The sequence below is a fragment of the Pipistrellus kuhlii genome, unplaced genomic scaffold (assembly GCF_014108245.1).
Source record: "Pipistrellus kuhlii isolate mPipKuh1 unplaced genomic scaffold, mPipKuh1.p scaffold_m20_p_10, whole genome shotgun sequence".
NCBI classification, from domain to species: Eukaryota; Metazoa; Chordata; class Mammalia; order Chiroptera; family Vespertilionidae; genus Pipistrellus; species Pipistrellus kuhlii.
The window spans coordinates 46460309-46482792 of record NW_023425405.1 but is presented as its reverse complement, the minus strand read 5'-3'; the positions used below and the strand labels follow the sequence as shown (position 1 = coordinate 46482792).

The following is a 22484-nucleotide window of genomic DNA, read 5'->3' as shown; positions in this document are numbered from 1 at the left end:
TCCAGTGTTTTTCAACCTTTTTGGGGCAAAGGCACACTTGTTTCATGAAAAAAATCACAAGGCACACCACCATTAGAAAATGTTAAAAAATTTAACTCTGTGCCTATATTGACTATATATAAAGTAATTCTCTTGAATAGGAATCAAATAAACACAAAGAAAGTATTTTATAATTACTTTATTATGAAATATTAAGTAAACAAAATAGTGAAAAATTATAAAATTCTTGTCTTGTCTGCACCTACGGCACACCAGGCAACAAAACGCTGCTCTATTCCTCAGTTCTCTGAGCTATTGTATAATATCTTGGTTTGCTTCCTTGTTTTAATGAAGTTTATATTTTGAGAGCTCCTTGAGATTCCTGAGAGAGGGTAAAATTATGGATTTATATTAACATTAAAATGTCTTTATCCTCATTCTAAATATTTTGTGTGTAAATAGAATAATGATTAAAAATCATTTCCCCTCAGATTTTTTAAGAGATTGCTCATTTGATTTCTAAATTCCCAGTGTTGCTATCAAAATTGTTTATTTGTGGGTTGGTTTTTTCTTTTCTTTTCTTTTCTTTTCTTTTCTTTTCTTTTCTTTTCTTTTCTTTTCTTTTCTTTTCTTTTCTTTTCTATTTGTATGAGACATTACCCACAAGTTCATCAAAGACATTTAAGGTTTTCTGTTCATTCTAAAGACTGGCAGGTAGGCCATGGTCTGTAGATGCGTGGCATCTTGACTCTTCAGTTCATGGGCTGTCCTCTATTCTCTGAGCCAAACCATCTAGGATATGAATTCTATTCTTATTTCCCCATTTTGTTCTGGTTCTTACTTTTTTTTCTATCAAAATCCCATCCCGAGGATGTTGCAACTACCAGACTTGTATTGTTCTAAAAGGCTCCCCTGAGCTGTAATGCTGTTGCTCAGATGGCCCAGCCATTCTCCTGATGATGTTATTTCTACAACCCCTTTTGTTTAAATGTTTTAAATATGTCACCGTTTTCTGTTTTCCTAGTTTTATGATGTAATATCTTCTCTTAGTGGCCTGAAAACATTAGTCATAAACATATTTAGTGTTTTTTTAATCACCTTTTCTTACATTTGTTCTTATTGTTTGCTTTTGTTTTTCATTTTTTTTCTCTTATGTCAGAGGTGTTGCTGAAATATTTGTTAATTGTTCACTTATGTTTAAATTGTGGCCAATGAATACAATCTCATTCTAGAGCTGCATTGTCCAATGTATTAGCCAATGGTCACAGGTGACTATTGAGAATTTGAAATGGAGTAAGTTCAAATTGAGATGTGCAATAAGAGTGAAAAACCAGGCTTCTAAGACTTTGCAACAAAGAAAGTAAAATATCTCACTAGTAATTTTATATTGATTGAAATGATAGTCTTTATGATATTGGGCTACGGAATATGTGATATCAGATGTATTTATTTTTTATTTTGGCTACTGTACATTTCAAATGTCTATATAACATGAGGCTCTTGTTTTATCTCTATTGAACATTACAGCTCTAGAATGACCAGACAAGGTCATGACCATTTCAGTATCCTCCCTCACTACCCTATATCATGAAAAAAGGGAGTATCAACAAGTCTTTTCTCTTGCAATAGTCAGTTCCCCCATAAAGGAATACTGGAATCTTTTGATTGCTAGAGTTTTGGAACTGGCAGTGTAATACTTTAAACAATCAAATAAATCTTTTTTTAAAAAAAGGTACCTGTATGGCCAAAACCGGTTTGGCTCAGTGGTAGAGCGTCCGTCTGTGGACTGAAAGGTCCTGGGTTCGATTCCAGTCAAGGGCATGGACATTGGTTGTGGGCACATCCCCGGTAGGGGGTTTGCAAGTGGCAGCTGGTCGATGTTTCTCTCTCATCGACGTTTCTAGTTCTCTATCTCTCCCTTCCTCTCTGTAAAAAATCAATAAAAATATATTTAAAATAAATAAATAAATAAAAAGGTACCTGTATGTTCATTTTCAGGTAAACGTATTTCAGCACGAACTACCTCATCCCCCGCCCTCTGCCTCCAACATCCTATCTTTTGACAGGTGAGGAAGGGACAAGCAGACTGTGTATAATATAGAGGGAGACAATCTAAGGCTTAGGTCTTCTAAAACTATTCAACCAAGTTAGACCCCATGCTATTAGTTCTTGGCCCTAGCTCAGATAATATAGAAGGTTCATTTTTACTCCTCCTCGTCTTTCTGCTCTAGACTTATACATTTAGAATCTGACACTTTAGTGTCTACTGAGCAGTTATCATAAGCCCATTTGCTTTCTGAAAATTGCCTTGTTTTCTGTCCTCTCTCACTTAAATCTTTGGCCTAAACATGTGTTCCAAGTTTTTATAACTTCTACTAGAGGTCCGGTGCACAAATTCATGCACAGGTGGAGTCCCTTAGTCTGATGGCGATCGGGGCCAATGGGGGCCATCTCACCCAGTCCCAATTGGGACTGATCAGGCCTGGCCACCCATGGGAGCACACTGACCACCAGGGGGTAGCTCCTGCACAGTAACCCCCTGGTGGTCAGGGCACAACATAGCTACTGGCCAGTTGTCTGGTCGTGTGGTCATAATAGTCACTTAGGCTTTTATATATATAGATTACTTCAATCTCAATGAGATTTCAGGTGCAAAATGTATTCAGTCTTCCATGTTTAACCAGAGGTTTTGGTCATGATTTTAAATCTTCAAATTATCTGACCATTTCCTTTTTCAATGTGTTTAGCCAGATTATGCACAGTCATTTAAGGTTCCTGTGACCAGGTTTAAATATACTTCCCTGTTCTTATAGATATGAACCTTCAGGTCAAACCATGTGTAGGTTGGTCACATGCCTTTTTTTTCAACCATACCAATCAATTACAGTTATAAATGCTTTATGTGATGACCTAATTTTATTTGCTGTAAATCCTACTTTCTTTTACTCATATATATTCAACTAACCTAGGGAATTTTAAGTATCTAAAATTTCTGTGAACATATTCTTAAGATTTCAGACTCATGGATCTCTGACCTAAACTTCTATCATGTGTTTGTTTCCCATAATTTATAGTTTTTGTAATATGAGAAAATAATAGTATGAGGTATCAATCCTTGTGACTTTGTCCCTCCCACACTTCCCATTCTTTGTTTGGACTACAAGAAGTGAAGCCACAACTAGAGGAAGGACTTCATTAGAAGAAAAAGAAAAATAAAACTTGACATTATGGTATTATTCAGGTTAATAAAGATTTGGAAAACTCTTAGGATGAACACAAAACAGTTGTTCTCCACACAACCCCAAAATAAAGTAAGCTGGGATAGGAGTGAGAACATAAGAGCTTCAATGCCAATGAATCCCAGAGGGAACTGTCATCTACCCTGCAGCAGATTCATTCATTCAGAGGCAAGTCTGAGGATCTCAGAGCAGAGGTGTCACTCAGAGAGAATAAACATCCGAAAACATCTCATCAATCATGGCAGCAGGGCAGTGGAGAATCCTGGGCTCTGTGTGGTGCATAGGCAGATTTTAGAAGCAGATTCTTAGAGCCCCTTGTTCCCTACCACTGTGCTGAAGGCCCCTGGAGGTTGTGAAAGTAAGCTGAGAAAAAGGGAGCCCTCATCTGTGAGGCGAGCATGTCCAGGACAAGGGCAAGGCATCGCCTGAGTTTAGAGGGTATGCTTAGTATTCCTCTATCCTCTCTGACTATAACAACTATTCCAAAAAATACAATTGTTTTTTTTAAAAATTTTTTTATTAAATTATTATCTGTGTACATATACCATTGCCCCACCCTACATGCCCTCCCTCCCAGTTTTGTGTCCCTTGGTTGTACTTATATGCATGTATCAAAGTCCTTTGGTTGATCTCTTATCTCCCCCAGATCTCCCTACCCTCTTCCCCCCCCCCCGCCCCGCTGTAATTTGACAGTCTGCTTGTTGCTTTACTGTCTCTAAATGTTCTTTATTATCCATAAATGACTGAGGTCGTGTGGTGTTTCTCTTTCATTGACTGGCTTATTTCACTCAGCATGATGTTCTCCAATTCCATCCAGGTTGCTGCAAATGATGAGAATTTCTTCTATTTTATGGCAGCATATTATTCCATTGTGTAGATGTACCATAGTTTTTGGATCCAATCATCTGCTGATGGGCACCTAGGCTATTTCCAAATTCTAGCTATTGTAAATTGTGCTGCTATGAACAAAGGGGTGCATATATCCTTTCTGATTGGTGTTTCTAGTTTCTTGGGATATATTCCTAGTAGTGGGATTACTGGGTCAAATGGGAGTTCTATTTTCAGTTTTTTGAGGAAGCTCCATACTGTTCTCTACAGTGGTTGCACCAGTCTACATTCCCACCAGCAGTGCATGAGGATTCCTTTTTCTCTGCAACCTCACCAACACCTGAGTTTTAATCTGAAATGACTGAGAACAAAAGAAATGGACATTGCTTTCAATGACTTTGTGAAATATGCTGGATTGGACAGAAGTTTGAGGTAAAAATGCAGTTTAGAAAAACAGAATTTCTTATTTGCATTCCTGAATGTGTAACTGTGAAACTCACTTCCTTTTCAGTAATGTTCAGCCATTCCCAACGTCCAATTGTGATAGTTCTCTCCAAGGTGTTCTAGATTAATGTTATATTTCACATTCCCTTCGTCAGGATAGACAATTATGTTTCCTGGAATGATGAAAACTTGCACTTGCTTTTTATTTTTGAACTTTGATTTGCTCTTGAAGCCTTAACATGTAACATTTTCTCTTGTTAAAGAAAATATCCTTCTGGATGGTAGGAGAGCCTGTGGCATTTCTATGGTCTTTATTTTGAGTTTGTTACACATGCATACACACACATACGCAACTGAGCAAATAACAAAGTTATCATGATGGTACGTCAGCACAATATTTTAAAATGACTGCTTTGGAGAAGAGCTAGCATTTTAGAAGCTAATAATTAGTTCTTTAATATCTATAATTTTCCAAATACATATATGTTACTCCATCTATTAAGTTACTTTTATTGGTGTACTGTCACTTGTAGACAAAAGCTTCACAATTGATTGAACCATCGCTAAGCTCTGACCCTCAACAATTTACTTACCCTCTCAGTTCTTTTGCCTCTCAGTATTTTGCTGCTTTTGCCATTTGTAATGTTAGGAAACAATAATACTTACTTCAAATGGCTGTCATGAAGATTAATTTAGATAATCCACATAAAGTTCTCAAAATGATGTCTGGCCTGTGGTAAGTGCCCTCAGTGTTAGCCATTACCGTAACATGGCACAATGTGGACTTTTAAAAACATGTGCTTCAGCCCTAACCAGTTTGGCTCAGTGGATAGTCAGCTTGCAGACTGAAGAGTCCCAGGTTCGATTCCAGTCAAGGGCATGTACCTTGGTCGTGGGCACATCCCCAGTAGGAGGTGTGCAGGAGGCAGCTGATCAATGTTTCTCTCTCATTGGTGTTTCTAACTCTCTATCCCTCTCCCTCTCTGTAAAAAATTAATAGAATATATTTTAAAAAAATAACAACAAAAAATACACATGTGCTTCTGATAAGATTATCATTTCATAACCTAAGTCCAAAGTGATATTATAAGAAAAAAACAATGGCGATGTGATTATTTTAAAGGTCAGTCAACATACTAAAAGACGATATCCCCTGTCCTTCAATGAACTTGTGAAATATGCTGCATCGGAGAGAATAAAGGAAATAAGCGCAATGGATTTTAAAAATACTCAGCCTAAATAAGGAAGCATCACAAGATGCCACTTGGCGTGGTGTTTATAATTAGCTTTCAATTATGATTTGCCCAGTTGTCTCATTCTTGTAGGTTGTCTATATATTTCTTTGTGGCTTTCAGTGTTGAGGCTCAGTGACATTCAGGCAAAGAGGAGTCCAGTCCTGCCCTCAGGAACTTTGGGAATTACCTATTTGACAGAGCAGAGCGGGACTCTTGTTCTTATTACCTAATCCAGTTGAGCAATAGAGAAGAGGGAGAGAGCCTCTGGGACAGACTGTCTGACAGAAGCCAGAGAGAGGCTGACACACACAGTCTGCTGTCCTCACGTTGGCTCTGCGTCTGCTAAGGTTAGTGAACTTGGAAATGAATATGACTAAAAATCACTTTGCTTAGGTGGCACCTGTAGGGTAGATTTTAAAACAAGTGACCTGGGATCCTTAAAAGACTTTGAAAGTGAAGGGAATAAAGGAGATTAGAGGAAAATCAGTACTTCTTAAAAGCCAACTTCCATGACATAGTGCTACAGTAGAGGTTATCCATATATAAGGAACATTTTATAGTGGATGATAGGAGGACAAAGAAGTTCTTATTTAAAAGTATTTTCCCTCTGGACTTTCAAATGGAGATACATTTTTCCAACATTTAATGTATTGAAATAAAAAATGCATTTCTTAGGTTTTTATCTTATTGTGAATTAGTATTTATACAACCTCAGGTTTCTGGTTTCCTTAGGCCTGAAGGTGAATGTTTGCTTTCTCTAAGCCCTAACACTCACAGTAGGATGATATGCTTTATCCATATGAAGAATCTTCATTATTTTCAAGTAAAAAATATTTTTTATAATAGTCAATATACTTCCCTCATTTCCTAAATTTAAATGAGCCTTTCTTTATCTATAAAAGTACCAAATAACAAAACAGAGATACTTGTAAAATTTACCCAGCATGTTTTTCTTCTTTTCTTTTTTAACTCTTACGTATAATTTTTATACTGTAAAGCAAAAGTTTTAGTTGTTCCTTCTGCTGCTTTATATAAGCAAAGTTATAACTTTTGGCAATTTGATATCAATTGCTATTAAATTCTAAAGTAAAACTGCTTTTTCCTCCCTTTAACACTTCCTGAACATAGCAGGCTCTCAGATAATTTGTGATGAATTTTCTCTCAACTTATTTGACCTTGCTGAAGCAACTGTTTGTTTTTCTTCTTTGAAGTCACTGGCTTCTGGTAGAAGTTGCTATCTGTCTAAGTACAGAGCAATGTCCTCTGCCAGTACCCCTTTTCTGTATTGGTCAATACATGGACATAATCTCAAACTTATGCTTGACGAAGGAGATGAAGAAGTTGGAATATTGGTTCATTCCTCCATAAAGCTTGTCAATTTTCCCCCTTAAAACCTCCCCCACTGTGGGACTCCTGCTATACCACAAACCTTCCATTAGACCACCTATTCAACTATTTTAAAAAAATTTTCCTATATGTCTATATACACTATCACTCCATGAAGTTGGGGTTTTATTTTATTTATTTTCATATCTCTGGACCTAGAAATATTCAGCACTCATGAGGAATAGCTTATTAAATAATCGTGTGAGTAAATGTGTTGTTTTAACTATAATCTGTGTAAAAAATAATGAAAATAATTCTAAAACATCAACATTGCAAAACAAAAACAAAAACCACACAAATGCATCTGCTGAGAGAGTTATATTGATGAAAGATAATGTTTTAGGTTCAGGTGAGAAAATGCTTGTACTTAATCATGTATCCTTATGTCTTCTGACTAATCTTTGATATTACTTCTTGCCTGGATGCATAAATTCAAGGTCACCTACTTCATACTAACTCTGGACATCTTAAGACTTACCTAATTTTCCCTGTGTCATTTATAGCCTCCATAGAAATGTGGCTAGCAATACCTTATTATAGATAATTTTTTGGTAACTTAACTAATGACACATGGAAGAATTTCAGTATGACACCTGATCTATGTCATTTTGTTAAGAAATATTGTCCTCCTCCTTATCCTTTCCTAGAACTTCCCAAGTTGCCTTAAATGAAGGGAAGAAACATAATATTTTTATCAAATTAAATAATTAAAAAACATTCATGATTCCTTTTTTTCTTTTTCTTTTTTTTTTTCATTGCCATTTATCCATCTATGACATCTCCCACCTCAAAAATATTTAAAATAAGATAAATTAGGAAAGTCAAAAGAGCATTGTAATCAGAATAGTTTAAAAAAATTAACTTTACTATAGTAACAGGGTACAGTTAATGGGAATCAAAAAGAGGTGTAAATTATTCCAATTATCCAGGACCTTCCTATTAACTTGACTAACATTACTGAAAGAGAAAAATGATATGCACGCAAAACTAAAGCAATATTTTAACAAACATCAGTCCAGAACCTTAGAAAAGATATGCAAAAAAAAAAAAAAAAAAAAAAAAAAAAAAAAATATATATATATATATATATATATATATATATATATATATGGGAAAAAATAATAGAACCATAAGGAGATTTTAAAAAAAGTCATATTCTGGAAGAGATTATTTTTTTTAATTCTTTTTTCAGAAATATAATCAATATTTATTGGTTTTTTTAGAAATTCCTTTTAGACATCACAAATGTAAAGCTATGGTAATTCTGCTATAGATGAACAAAAACAAAACTTAGTTCACTGAGTTCCTAGATTGTCTTTGAATGGACCCCATCTGAGCTTCAGGCAAGAGAGATCTGGCTCACAGCACTGCCCTCATCTCTCATAACTTTAGGCAATGTAGAACAAGAATGTCCAGCTATCTAGATATCTAAAACCTCATCTGTTAAATTATCAGGACTTGCTGATTCCTAAGATTCCTTCCATTTCTGCAATGTAAAGGTCATGAATAAGAGAGGGGAAAAAAACTTATCATACATAGAAGTGGGTGAAAGGTCTTTAAACTCAGAGTCACAGCTATTTATATCTGAATAAATGTGGATGTCCTTCGAGCCCAAGAGACTTTGTGGTTTTCTGCCTCGAATCTTTATGTGTTATTGTCCTCTGCGGGTGAGTTGCAGCCCTAGTATGTGAGTTCCTTGAAAGTATGTGTTGCTAAACTATCCATGTCAATTTGGGCACATACTATCATTGGGTTCTTTTACTAAAAATTGGTAGCTTTCAATAAATAACAGGAGAGGTATAGCTCTTCTCCCCAAAACAGGTACAGTAAAAGCCTTCTCTAACTGGCTTCTAACTGAAACAGTTGAGTAGCAAGAGGAAGCCCACCTGTTCTTTATGCTCCTTGAAGTCCCAGCTCCCTGTACTTTTAGGTGTCCTAATAGTTCTTGCATGGAGAATTCATCAGAGGCACACACTTAGCAGTCTAACTGTCCAGCTAACTATCTAGCCATGGTCAGGCAACCAGAAATGCCCCGAAATCAAAAGCTAGTCAATCTTTGAATTGTATTTGGTGGGTTGTTGTAGCCTGTGATGTAAGGGTAAGGAGTTATCCAGTGTGGCGAATCCGCACGGCCATGCCATACTCACTTCACGTTGGGCGCCTTATGTGCTCCGCCAGCTCAGCCAGATTTGGTGACCCTGAGAGGGCACAGTGAAGGATTGAGAAAAGACAGACTAGAGAAGAAAGCTGGGTCTGGGTGGGACGCTGCCCTCCCTGATGGAGAGAGACAGCGCCAGGGACTACAAGCCGTGTCTTTATTTTATAGCCAGATTCCACGCAGCAAAGTAAGGGAAGGGTCAAGATGTTTACAACATTCTGGTGGGTTTCAAAGCTACTCAATTACATGCAGCTGAACCCTATTAAGCCCACATCACTCAGGCATGTGGGGCCACGTGTTCGGATCATTGGTTCAAGCTTACAACTATAGCTGTTGGCTATGACTGTGCTGGGAGGGCTCTGCCCTCCACGCTGGGACATGCACGTGGCCATGAGAGGACTGTGCCCTCTCATTAGCCCAAGGCTTGAACCTGTCCAAACACTGTAGTTGCTCTCCACAATCCAGTAATATTTATAGCCAATTCATAAATCTTTGAAACCAACAATTCACCAGTGAAAAAATGTCATCATTACATTGCAATTTTCTAGATTTTAGGAGATAAAGAGAGCCAAATTCTAGGCTTCATTTACATCCTAACAGATAGGTTTCAAATGCATGTTCACAACTAGGGTAGGGGCTCACTTTGAGAAGGTATATTAAAAATAATTAATGCTTCCACATTGTATTTTATATGGAAATATTTTAAGTACATCCAGAAAACCTCACAGTAGAGATCATACTTTCCCCCTCTTTTTGGCAGAGTTCTGTGCACACAGTGGCCACATTATAAAATCTTCATTGAGTATATGTGTGTACGAGGATGAATGTTCTCAACATGGATCCCCAAAGAAGTACCACGTTAAGTGACCTGGGAAAAAGTATTTTTGTCTAATTTAGCATATATTCTCATGGCTTGATTTGTTTTCAGAATGTCCTTATTTTTCTTTGGATGCTTATTTGTGTGAGTTGCATAATATTAGTAAATCCACAAAATATATTAATATTTTAGTTCTTTTACATGGAAAAAAAATGTATTGTAAGTCTAACTTGCTTATTTTTCAAAACCCTGCCGAATGTTCTGATCTCCAGCTTTCCACAACTAGATATTCATTGATGCTTTTGTTCTTTATTCAAAAGACCCATGTGCATGTTGCTATGTGCTTCCTCTGAGGACTGCAAAGTCCTATAACTAAGACACAGGGTAAAAAAGTCAGGGGAGTTGCTGTGAGAAAATAAGTAGGCTATCTCTGGAGAGGGAGCTGCTTCTGTGTTCCTTTAAACACCACAGAGTCATTGTTTCTTCCTTGCCGTCTTTCTTTTTTCTTTTCTTTCTTTCTTCCTTTCTTGCTTTCTTGTTTTCTTGCTTTTTTTTCTTCTTGCTTCTTGCTTCTTGCTTTTTTAAAGAAGAAACCAGGGTGAAGAGCAGCTCATTTTCAAGCTGGAGAGCTTGGCAAACACTGGCTGCTGGGTTTACTTTGGTGTAGGAATCCCACTGCCTCACTGGAGTGTCAATCAAAAGTCCACAGCCATTCTTGGCTACTTGGAGGTGGGGCTGACTGATGTGCAGCAGTGATTTGACCCAGCACTTGGGGCAAACACAACCAGATTCATCAGTGTTAATCCTGTTGTCTCCCAACCAGCATTTTGAAAGTGCACTAACGTTGGTGGCCTTACACTTGCGCATCGGACTTCTAACTGGTAATTATGCCTATGTATTCCTTGTAAACTTACGTATCTTGTCTAACAGTGTAGGACTCATTACTGGTGCCTGCAATACTAAAATCTCTCACTTTGATCTGATTTTTGCTTTGTTCTTGTCCATCTTAAGCTATAGTTTTATTTTTCTCTTCTTTCAGGAAATAGAATATATGAGATACTCTAGGCATTTGAACAACCCGTTCCAAACTTTTAGATAAGAAGATATATATATATATGAATGAAAATGGATGGAATTGGTTAGGTGTAGTAACTTGACTATGATTTTGTCAGTAATAACTACAATAGTAAGTGATAAGAAGATATTAAAAATATTTGAAATTATCCATACCCTCCAACATATTGTACATACAACAATGCAGGTATATCTTAGTAGAAAAACATACTAAAAGGGTAAATTCATGTGCAGCTATTTTTTTTTTAAAAAGAATATACTAAGGAAGACTGTTAACTTGTAGATGGTCACTTTTTACCTGAAGATGCAATTATAATAATTGTCATGATGTACTTTGGGCTCTATTACATTGTGAGGCAGCAGGGCGGTTGTCTTTCCAACCTTGGAGAAAAGAATCTATCCCCCTCCTTCTTTTCTTACAGTCAACAGTAACAGGTACAGATACAGGCAGTTTCTAATGCCAGCAATTCCTGGAATGGCTCTAGTCAACAGGTGGCTATTGTGGCCTGCTTGAGAGGTGGCTTTCTAATTCTATGTTACTGCTAGGTCAGAGAACTCTTCATCATATTGTAAACCTGACTTGTGTTCCTGCATCTTTGATGCAACCACTAACAGGATAGAGGAAATGATTTAAAAAAAAATTAATGGTTAATGAGCAAAGTCAGTTTTCAATGTGCAAATCACTCCTATTATGTTTTTTTTTTTTCTTGGTAATGCTTCCTTATTTTCTTGCTTTCTTGTTTATGATAATGGGAGGCATAGAAAATCAGGTACTAGAATTAAATGACATTTTATAGTTCTAGACATAATTATTTTACTGATCACTTATGACCATTTCTAGTAATGATCTTTTATTTTGACCTGCACTGTGATAAAATGTTCTATAGGGACTAATAATATTATATGCCTCAACTTTATTTCACTGAGATTATCTTAAATAGTTGGAAATTGAGCCTTGTGAATTAAAAGAGAGCATTGGAAGCAATGATTTACCTCAGTTGGTATTGTGTGAAATTGGGAGACTGAAGAAAACGTTTAACAGAAACAAAGACAGGAAATGCTAATACGACATCATTCAAGGAATAATTTATAACCCTGCTTACAGCTCACACATGTACAATTTTGTTTGACATTTGGGGCGGGGGGGATTAATATAGTTATTTAAGCCATCTAGACAAGCTATAATGAAAAGTGCAGCACAAGATCTCAAGCAATTACTGATTTAAAATTGTTATCTAAATATAAGTAATACTTAGGAAAAAATTTGAAATGTACAGTATATGTTTTTATTTAAAAGTCAAGAACTTTATGAATGCCAGCATTACATAAATGACTTTGTTTTCAGAGAATTGGATTGTGTGTCGCATCTCCTTTATTTGTTTAGTAAATATTTGGTCCCAGCACAAAGTAGGCACTGACCATTTTCTATACTTAATTTTGTCCACTTAGCACTTTGAGGATTCAATTTCCCCAGAATGAATATTATTATTTAATAAATTAAATGTATCAGTATAGGGGAAGCTTTGTGGGGGGGTCACTGATCTACTGGGTAATCAGGAAATCCACCATTGAATTTGGTATACCACAGGTTTTCATATTTCTCGCTTAAGGCTGATGAAAGATCAGTGGACTCCTAAGTATCTGAAGTCTGTGGAGTCTTAGGTTGCTTAGAAACTCAGTGACTATGGTCTTGCTATGGCAACCCAATTTATCAGTGAATGCAGAACTCACTTCACTGGCATTGTGCCAGATATTTTGCTGGTAAGAATTTTTAGATCAGCTCTTTTATCACATTAGTATTTTAATTCTTTAAACAAGCTAAGTAATATTATAATTTACAAAATTTTGAAAATAATCATTTATAGTTTATAATAGGTAGAAACTATATACAAGTTAATCTTAAATTCACAATGTAATTATAGTTATTTCAAATATATTGTCTACTGGTTACTATCCCATTTTCTAAGCCCATAAATATATAGTATATACATATATATGTTATATATACATATATATAAAACATATATGTATATACTATTTGCATTAAATTAAAAGCATGAATATGTAAGACTTGCATCATATATAATATCTGTGGTAATAGAAGATTCTGTAATTTTGACCTCTATTAAAATAGTTTTATTAAATAATAAAACTATTAAAATAATGTATAAATGTATTCATATATAACATAGTATATTTTAATATTTCAACTTTACATTGTTAACTCCTTATTCACATATAAATGTAATAAATATACTATCACATTATTTCTCTTTAAAATCTATGCCTTAAATATTATGCCACATAATCCAACACAAAAACATATTAGAAAATTAATTTATTTTTAAAAAAAAACTCATTTCTGGCATAATGGAAAGACATTGGGGGACATATACACATCCTCAGTTTGAATCAATTCACTCCCTGCAGTACATATTCAACTTGTTTGCCCTTCCTGATTTGAGGCATGTTTTCAGAATTTAAGGACACCTCTTTTTTAATTTTACATAATCATGCCATATATAAACTGTGCCTCAGCCTATATTGGCCCAGCATTTCCTTATCTCCCTGTTGATTCCAACTCTTGTGTTTATCGCACTCCACAGTGGCCCCTCCTGAGGGAGGACGGCTACAAGGCACTAGTTACTGTCCTTTTCTCCTGGGTTCTGGCCTTTCTGCATTTTGTTTTGATATTTAAGAGTTCGTCATATTAAAGCTTCTCCCGGGAATAAAAGAATCAGTCTGACTCAAGTTTTTTATAGCTCAAGGATACATTTGGGGATTCTTTTTTTTTCATTTTTCCTTACACTTCATTCATTTCTACAGATTTTTGCGATTGATCAATATTTCTAATCCTCTAGCATGTCAATTGAACCAAGCAATGCCCAGATTAATGATGATAAGACTCATCTCATAGATGGAAGCAAGAGTAAAGACAGACCTTAACCCATTTTTCTTGAATTAATGGTCATCAGAGCAGAAAAGCTGTTCTGAGAATTCCTGTTTAAGGCTCCAATGAGTAGGTCACACTGGCACCCACACTAGGTACACTTGGTAGTCAGATAAAGGCCCACTGTTAATGAAATAAATGAGCAGTCCAGAATAAATCCACTATACAACTCAAAGGAATCTAACTATATTAGCAAGGTATCACAGATATTAGAGATATTAGATTGGCATGTAAAAAATTAAATGGTAGAGTATATTCAAGATACTTGGAAAGAACTTTTAATAGGCAGGAAAAAACAACAACAATGTATCCACTTACTAATTATCTATATTTAATATTCAATCACACTTTTTTTGGTGTGATTGAATTATTCTAATACATTTTAGAAATCTTTATTTTAATTAATTATGACTCTGGCAATGGACACATAAACACAACCAGTACACTAGATCATTTAAAATGCTTGAGAAAAACTTATTTATATGAGCTTGTCATTCATTCTTATTGCAGTTACTCAGTAAATGCCTGGAATAAAAGAAGTATGAAAACTCTTCAAAAAAGTATTTTTTAAAAATATATATTTTATTGATTTTTTTACAGAGAGGAAGAGAGAGGGATAGAGAAATAGAAACATCGATGAGAAAGATACATCAACCAGTTGCCTCCTGCACACCCCCTATGGGGGATGTGCCTGCAACCAATGTACATGCCCTTGACCAGAATCGAACCTGGAACCTTTTAGTCCTCAGGCCAATGCTCTATCCACTAAGCCAAATAGGTTTCAGCCAAAAAAGTATTTTCTAATGTGGGAGAATCAGATTTTGCGTAAAGCAGATAACATCTGTTTCTTTGTTCCATTATGTGCCAGGTGTCTACAAATATTTAAAAACTAGATGCCCGGTGCATGAAATTTGTGCAAAGGCAGGGTCACTAGACCTGGCTGGTGATCAGGGCCAATCTGTGGGGGGGAAGAAGAGGAGGAGGGGTGATCTGGGGCCCGCCACCCCTCTAACCCCCACTGGCACTTGCTTTGGCCGGCCTGGGGCCGTGGGCTGGGGGCAGCTCCTGCATTGAGCATCTGCCCCCTGGTGGTTAGTGCACATCATAGCAACCAGTCATTCTACCTTTGGGTCAATTTGCATATTAGGCTTTTATTATATAGAATGCACATTTGGAAAATAACCAGACCTTTTAAATTGATATTCGATCATTTGGAAAAGTAAGGTTATTTCCTCTCCTTAAATTTATCTCCTAACAATGAATTTACCACACTTATTTCTCCTTTTAATCTATGCTTGTGATACCTGTAGTATAGATTCTTCAGCATCTATGGTGTAGAAAGACATATTGCAGAGATTTTTCTTTCTCTTTTGTTTTCGAGACCTACTTATTAAATAATGTTTTATGATAAGACTTTTGGTGAGGTGGTGTAGATGTGTAAAGTATATGAGCTAAGGTCAATGTTTTACATAGGTTCTGAGAGTAACAGTTTGGGTACTTTCAACCAAACTAGCTGAATCAATATGGAGACTTGGAGGGACCATATAATTGAAAACTTTGGAATTAGACCTCTTCAGGAACAGTTGGATCAAATCGCTGCTCTTTTTTCTTAACTTTCTAGTTCTTAACTTGGGTCTTAGCTTTGATCCAGGGTGACTTTCCATGAGGTTCTAAAATGGCTACCAGCAATATGAGCACAGGTTTCCTTGTTCTCATACACAGAGGATGGGGATGGGGCAGAGATGATAATAGAAAAATTGGTTTCCACCAATACTGAACCAAGGAACATAACACTCCCTATTGAATTAAATAAAGAAAAATATTAAATAGGATATTGGCATTTTTAATGGCAATACCATGTTAAGGCCATGTTCATACATACTTTATAAATTAAAATATGGAGGCAGCTTTTGAATCTTTCCTTCTGAGCTCAGTATTCAAAGGTAACTCTGAAAGCAAAGTCAGACATTCATGCTTCTGGAGCCCAAGCAGCTGCTCTCTACACAGCATGCACTAAAGATCTGAGGATGTTAAGTTCTTAGAGAAATGTTACTTTTTTTTCCTCTCTGGGAAATGGAAGTATCTCTTAATGATTATGATTTAGTCAGCTGAATGGCTGCATTTAGTCAGATTTATCCAGTATGTTTCATCCTCAACTAAAAATTAAAACCAATTCCCCAAAGTACATAATACTCATGTATTAGAATTTTTTTCAAAACACAGTTTCAATTTTATTCACTTAGGATTAGATGAAGATTGTCTGAGAATGGCATATGCAAAGGTAGATAAAATCAGGTATCCCAAGTAATTTGTACCAAAGACTTGTAAATCACCAGAGTATTTTTTTTTTTTACCCCTAACCTAATTGACATGGCTGATAGGCTAGAAAAAAAAATTTATTAAATAGCGTACATTTAACTTGTCATTTTTGAGTTACATAGGTTGGAGAAATTAAATATTTTCTATTACACGCATGGTAGATACAAAGTTAAAAATAAGTGGCTGAATAAAGTTTGTTTGAACTAAAATGTTTTTTGGTGATATCTGGAAACCCATCATTGTGTATCGAACTGCCATTGAAGGCATTATGCCTTTCAAAGCAGAAACACTGTAGAATTTGTGGGTGTGTGAGCATCTCCATAAAAGGAGTGAAAGACCAAAGACTTCCGCTGATTTAAGGATAGCTGTGATTTTGTAAGTGCAATTATAATAAGTCAATTTGGATAGAATTCCAAATCTACATACCTAAAGCTATGTATTATTTTGAAAGAATATTAGATAAAAATGAGTTGTCATGTAAAAGTCAGTTAGGACAGGTAAATGTAGGCAACTAAGGAAGAACAGCAGGAAAACTTAAAAAAGAGAAGCATGTGAAAGAGAAAAGAGTTTATACCGCAGCTTATAAAAACAATATTTGGGACATGCCTCTTTATAACATGGAACATGTTTAATGGTTTTAAATTCTCAGTTGCATAACATGGTGTTGTTTCCATGTTTGGTGGACTTATTTCACCTCCAAATTTTACTGACTGTAGCCTTCTTTCTTCCAACCTTTGCGGTTACCCAATGTCCCCTGAGGAGTTATAGAAAATGAGTGGAAAAACAGGCCTAGCAACAATCTTGGATAATGCCCAGACAATGTTTTCAGTCCTTGGAATACATGGAGGATACTGCTACAAGCCTTGTAGATACAGCTTGGGAAAACAATAATATTCTCAGCGTAGTCACTATAAACAGGAAAGCTCTGAGTTGTTAACAAGAGGAGTTTTACAAATATACAAACATACTCAGAGGACATAAGCATCTTGATCCACGCTTGAATCTTTGCCCATAAACTGGAAGCATTGTGTAGTAGGATGGTAGGTTTACCTAAATACCACGACTGAGACCTCAAAAGCCAGGGGAACAGTTGTGTCATAGCAGGTTAGATGCACTGATTGAGCAGTGTAACTCTAGCAGAAATAGCAGATGTATTAAAGGGTGACATTCCATAGCAATTCAGATTCCATACCTATAATATTGTTTATTTAAATCAGACTGTGTGACATTCAAATGTCTAATAGGGGATGATCACAATAAACATGTTTTCAGTCCTTTGGTGCTTGTTGGAGAACAAGAAAAATAACAAAACACTTGCATAAAGACAGAATTGATGCTACCTAAATCTAACTAGTAGAGTTAGAAGGATGGGTTATTTATTCCTACTTAACCACAATGTAAATTCCTTTATCAAGTCCATTGCCCATGCTCCATAATGGTAGGCAAACTTTAATGCAGATACTAGTGTCAGGGCTAAAATGAAGTTTAATAGGTCAAATTTTCCCACTGGGATTGGGCCTAAACGGATGGTTAGACATCCCTCTCACAATCCAGGACTGCTGGTTCCTAACTGCCCCCTCCCCCCCTTCAGGCCTGGTCCCCCACAACTACCCTCCCCTGCTGGCCTGGTCCCTCCCAACTGCCTCCTCTGTAGGCCTGAGTCCCCCCCCAACTGTCTTCCTCTGCAGGCCTTGTCCACCCCCAACTCTCTTCCCCTGCAGGCCTGGTTCCCCCCAACTGCCCTCCCCTGCTAGCATGGTCTCTCCCAACTACCCTTCTCTGCTGGCCCAGACACCCCTAATTGCCCTCCCTGCTGGTCTGATCGCCTATAACTGCCCTCCCCTGTAGTCCTGATCCCTCCCCAACTGCCATCCCATACAGGCCTGTTCCCCCAACTGCTCTTCCTTGCAGGCCTGCCCTACCCAAATGCTCTCTCCTGCAGTCCTGGTCCCCCCAACTGCCCTCCTCTGCTGGCCTGATCACCTCTAACTTCCCACAACTGCCCTTCTCTGCAGGCTCTTTAACTTTTTAAATGTTGCCTGAACAGAATAACAAAAACTTGATATTATTTTAGCATTTTAAAGCAAATCATTTTGATCAAGCTATGAACCAATGCAAATTAAATTGATCTCTCTAACTCTTCTTAAAAATATTTTCTTTATTTCATTTTTTAAGATCCCACTTCAGGGATTATTTCTAGCCTAGATTACACTTATCAACATTGAAATTTGTTGTACCTCAATTCATTGAGCTTTCTGTATTTCTGTTCTGTGAATTTTTAAATTATTGATTGCATAATTTTTTATCAACCTTTTAAAAATTTTGCATTCATTAACTAAATGCTAGCTTTTGTTATTGACTTTTTTCCTACTATTTCACCACACTATGTTTTGAAGCCCAGTTATTCTTTTACCTGAATATTTCTGTTTCCCAATAATTTTCCATCTACCAAAGAAATACAAATTTACTGAGAACTATGCTCATCATAACATTTCCTTATGTTTCTCAGTATCATTTAAATGTTGACTTTCCCCCATCTCCTTAGAAAGTTAAATCAGCTTTGCAAACATTTCAAGTAAAGATTGGATCTGTCAACAGTTTTAGATGGCCTATGAAATTTACCTATTGATCTGACCCCACCACCTGATAATTATCCACAGAGGTGTTCTCTCTTTAATTTCTCTTTTACACACATGTCTTACCAGGGCTTTTTTTTTTTAAACATTTGAGTAAGTTTATTTTACATTTTTAATGGATATGTTTGCTTCCATCCTGTTTCAATTCATTAGAGTACATGATTTAAGTCAAAGCTTTATTCTGAAATTCTTTATATTATCTTTAATAATGTTTTGAAATATTATTTTAAAGGTGATATTAAAAACCTTCATTTTAGACTCTCAAGCTTTCACTGGCATTACATTACACCATTGAGTCTTGTGCATTTAACATTCTCTTATTAAGTTATGTTCATATATATTTACTTATTTTGATTTCTACATGTAAATCCCTTCTTCACCAGACTAAGCAAGTAGGACATGCCATTGATTTAACATTTCTATAAATGAACATGGCAGAAAATGAAAAATATATATATACACACACATATGTAACAGGTATGTTATACATGTGCATAAATATGTATGTGTGTTTATAAATATCCATGATTAGTTATCTCCAAAAATTAAAGTGCTAAAATAAATTTTACCTTAGAATTTTACACCAATAACTAATATTTGAGATAGTTCACAGGTCTTTAAATAGATTTTAATTGTTTTAATCTCAGAATAATTCTGTTAATTGCCTCTTACAGATTATGATCACTGTTCATTTCCTGTTTCTTGTGTTTAGATAAATATTCCTCTTAATATGATATCAAATATCACACAATTATTTTGAACTAGAGTCCCGATGCACAGAATTTGTGCAAGGGGCTCAGCCCTCATAGCCATGGCTTCATCTGGAAGGTCGTCCAGAAGTTCACCCAGTCTAATGAGTGTATTATGCTTATATTATTATAGATTACTATAGATTACGCTTTTTTTATTATAGATTACTAGAGGCCCAATGCATGAAATTTGTGCAAGAGTAGGCCTTCGCAGCTTACAGATCGTTGCACTGGTGGGGTCCCTCAGCCTGGCCTGCACCCTCCTGGAATCCGGGACCTCCCAGGGGATGTCAGGTAGCCAGTTTCAGCCTGATTCCCATAGGCCTCATCCAGGCAGGAGGGAGCCCGATCCTGTGCATTTAGCAGCTGTCCACTGGTGTCATTGTGCATTGTAGTGACTAGTCAACTGCTTGTTTGGTCATTGGTCGCCTGGTTGCTTAGGCTTTTATACATATACTAGAGGCCCAGTGCACAAAAATCATGCATTGGGGGGATCCTTCAGCCCACCCTGCACCCTCTCAAAATCCAGGACCCCTCAGGGATGTCCAACTGCTGGTTTAGGCCCCTTTCCTGCAGAAATCCCACAGAAATCCCTGTGGATCAGACCTACACTGGCAGTCATACATCCCTCTCGCAATCTGGGACTGCTAGCTCCTACCTGCTCACCTGCCTGCCTGATCGCCCCTGACGACTCACCCACCTTCCTGATTGTCCCTAAACCACTCGCCTGCCTGCCTGATTGCCCCTCACCATACTGCCTGCATCTTTGGTGACCCCGAACTGCTCACCTGCCTGCCTTAATCACCCCTAACCACTCTGCCTGCCTGCCTGATCTCCCCTAGCTACCTCTGCCTGCCTCCCTGGTGGGCCCTAATTGCTCACCTGCCTGCCAGATCATCCCTGCCACTCTGCATACTTTCCTGATCTCCCCTCACCACCTCGCCTGCCTGATTGCCCTTAACCACTCTGCCTGCCTCTGTGGTGGATCCTAACTTCTTACCTGCCTGCCTGACCGCCCTAACCACTCGCTGGGGGGCATCCAGCTGGGGTGAGGGGCAATGGTAGTTCTGGTCATTCCACCATTTCGATTGCTGGGATTTTATTATATGGGATAGATTATTCCATTTGTATAAATGCGTTGAAAAGAATATGTAAAATTAGGTATTAGCCAAGAACTTATTTATCTTTTTTTTTTTTCTCTCAGAAAAGACTATAGGATTTCAGGCAATGTGGGTTTTAATCCTCATTTTGGTATGTTTAGCAGGGTGACCTCAGCTAGTTGTCTAAAAACACTAGTAAGATGATATGATAGGTCAATGAGGTAACCTAACACATGTGAACTACTTAGTTTAAGAGTGAGCAGATAGCAAGCCCCCAGTATTATAAACTCTGCAGTTCTGATTGTATCACCATCATAACTCTTGCCTTTGATTACTTATAAAATCTAGAATTATAATTAATGTGTATTATACTAATATTCTTTTCATTTGCTAAATTGTAAAAAAATAAATTAATTATTTAAGAATCTTTACTACATAGAACCTGCATACAGCTTTATATTTTTCAATGTAAATGTACCATCTGATTTGATCTTCAACTTTAGTGCAGGTAGACTCCATAGTTACATATTCTTTGACAAGAAGGAAAATCAGCAATATGATTACTGCGGCTTGCCCAGTTCACAGTTCTATTAATGTTCCTGAAGCTGTGATCAGCACGTGGGCCATGTGATCCCTCTTCTAGAACTCATATAATACATCTATCATCTGCTTCTTGAATATTTTGCAATATTTATCTTACTCAACTTTTATCTTCCTCTTTTACTTCACGTGTTAAATTCCATGAGTCAGCTTATCTTAAAGTATGTCATAAAGGATTTTTAAGAACCATACAAATGCTAGAGTAAATTTTCTTTATTCTGCTTACATTCTTGAAGTGGCAAAAGCCTTTCAACGCATAATTCAATACTTAAAAATACTCTATGAAAGTTAATGGTGTAAAAATGGAAAAAATTGGTAATTTAAAAATATAATAGTTTGGTAAGGCCAAGGAAGTCCAACATTACAAATTTTTCATACAAATAATAAATTAAAGTAAAAATACAATAAAAATGAAGTTTTAAAAGTTTAATATTTTTTAAATTGTCAAATGTTAAAAGACTATTTCCCTACTATTATAAGGACAAAAATACCCCATACAAAAGGATAAATAAGAACATTATCACAACTTAAAGTTGTTAACAAAATTAAAGTTCTGAATAAACCAGTTGAGTGATGTGTGAAGATAGGTAATCTCATACATTGTATACATATATGAACAGACATGTAGTGAAACACTCCTTATCAAAATAAAGTCCACATTTCTTGACTTAGAAATTATACTTTCTTCTGTTTACAATCTTAAGCAAAACTACATGTACATGAATTTTCAGCATTTTTTTTATAAGTTCAAGATCTAGAATCAATTAAAAATATCTATTAAATAGGAGTCTGATCATTAAGACACTATATTATTTTTTGAGGACTATGTTTTAATTTTAGAAAAGAGTTTCTTCATGATAGGGTATGTCCAAGGCACATAATATGAGAATAGACAAGTTGTAGAAAGTAGATTCAGTATATATATTATCCCATATACATATGTATATGATGTTAAAATTAATTACTGGGA

At 36.3% G+C, this 22484-nt stretch overlaps 1 protein-coding gene across 2 annotated transcripts in view; it reads left to right on the top strand.

The window, feature by feature from the left end:
- The first annotated feature begins 5924 nt into the window (after nt 1-5924).
- Nucleotides 5925-22484, top strand: part of CD36 (CD36 molecule) — a 58588-nt gene continuing 42028 nt past the window's right edge. Inside the window, exon 1 of one of the 2 annotated variants that reach the window (XM_036429592.2) lies at nt 5925-6072. The gene's annotated coding sequence lies outside the window, so the exon portion shown is untranslated. Of the gene's footprint in view, nt 6073-10829; nt 10968-22484 lie in introns of those variants that run through there. The other variant, XM_036429593.2, reaches the window with a different exon arrangement.